The following is a 1,416-nucleotide window of genomic DNA, read 5'->3' as shown; positions in this document are numbered from 1 at the left end:
TGCCTCCCAAGTAGCTGGGACTACAGGCGCCCACCACAATGCCCCGCTATTTTTTGGTTGCAGCCATCATTGTTGTTTGTCAGGCCCGGGCTGGATTCGAAACTGCCAGCTCAGGTGTAGGTAGCTGGCGCCTTAGACACTCGAGCCACAGGTGTGGAGCCAGTTTCTCCCAATTTCTAAAGCACGGGTTAAGGCTACTAACTCAGCTAATTGTGCAGTGGTTCCTGGAGCGAGAGACCCACTCTCAATTACAGCATACAGCATAGCCTGCTTTTCGAGTTCCATGTTCCAAGAAAGAACTTCCATCTGTATACAAAACCATGTCAGGATTAGATAGGGGGGTTTCTTGTAAGTCTTCTCTAGATGCATAGGTCTGTGCTATAATTTGTTGGCAATCATACCCTATATCCTCATTGATTCAGGGAGGAAAGTAGCAGGATTCAGAGCAGCACAGGTGCGTAATTGTAGCACTGGTCCTTCTAATAATAAGGCTTGATATTTAAGAAGGTGGTTATCTGACAGCCAAAGATTGCTTTTTGAATTTAAAAGTATAGTAAGGTCGTGAGAAGTGTAAACAATTAGATCTCTTCCTAAAGTTAGCTTGGTTGCTTCTGGGGTTAAGAGGGCTAAAGCTGGGCAGCATGTGTGACTCAAAAGAGTAGGGCGCTGGCCCCATATGCTGGAGGTGGCGGGTTCAAACCCAGCCCCAGGTAAAAACTGCTGCTACAAACCGTAGACAGTGTGGCCATCCCTTGGCCATAGTGTCAATTTCTTTACTAAGATATGCTACAGGTTGTAAAACTGAACCCCAGTATTGGGCCAAAACTCCCAGAGCGATTCCGGTTCATTCTTTAATATACAGATTAAACTGTTGTCCAGTAGGAAGACTCAAAGCCGGGGCCTGCAAAAGAGCAGTTTTCAACTGTTGGAATGCCTTATTTGCTTCCAGTTCCTATTCTAGAGTGACTAGGCCCTCTTTTTGAGCATTTTTAATTAAAGAATAGAGTAGTCTAGTTATTTCACTATATTCAGGAATGAAGAGTTTGCAAAAGCCTGTAATTCCTAAGAAGCCTCGAAGTTGTCTGAGAGTTCGAGATTTAGGGTGAGCCAGTATTGATTCTACTCTTTCTTTGCCCAAGGCTCTCTTCCCCTGTGAAAGCTGGAGACCCAAATAGTGAACTTCTGGGACATATAATCGGGCTTTAGCCTTGGAAATTTTATAACCACAATCAGCTAGAAAGTCTAATAGAATTTGTGTAGTTTTGTGGCATTCCTCTGCATCTGGTGCTCCCAAAAGAATGTCATCTGCATACTGAATAAGAGTTGCTGTAGGTGGCCTGGCGCCTATAGCTCAACTGGCTAAGGCACCAGCCACGTACACCTAAGGTGGCGGGTTTGAATCCCCAGCCCGGACCC

The sequence above is a fragment of the Otolemur garnettii genome, unplaced genomic scaffold (assembly GCF_000181295.1).
Source record: "Otolemur garnettii isolate 467f Iridium unplaced genomic scaffold, OtoGar3 scaffold00140, whole genome shotgun sequence".
NCBI lineage: Eukaryota > Metazoa > Chordata > Mammalia > Primates > Galagidae > Otolemur > Otolemur garnettii.
The sequence above is the reverse complement of the archived record's forward strand: the minus strand, read 5'-3'. Positions refer to the sequence as shown.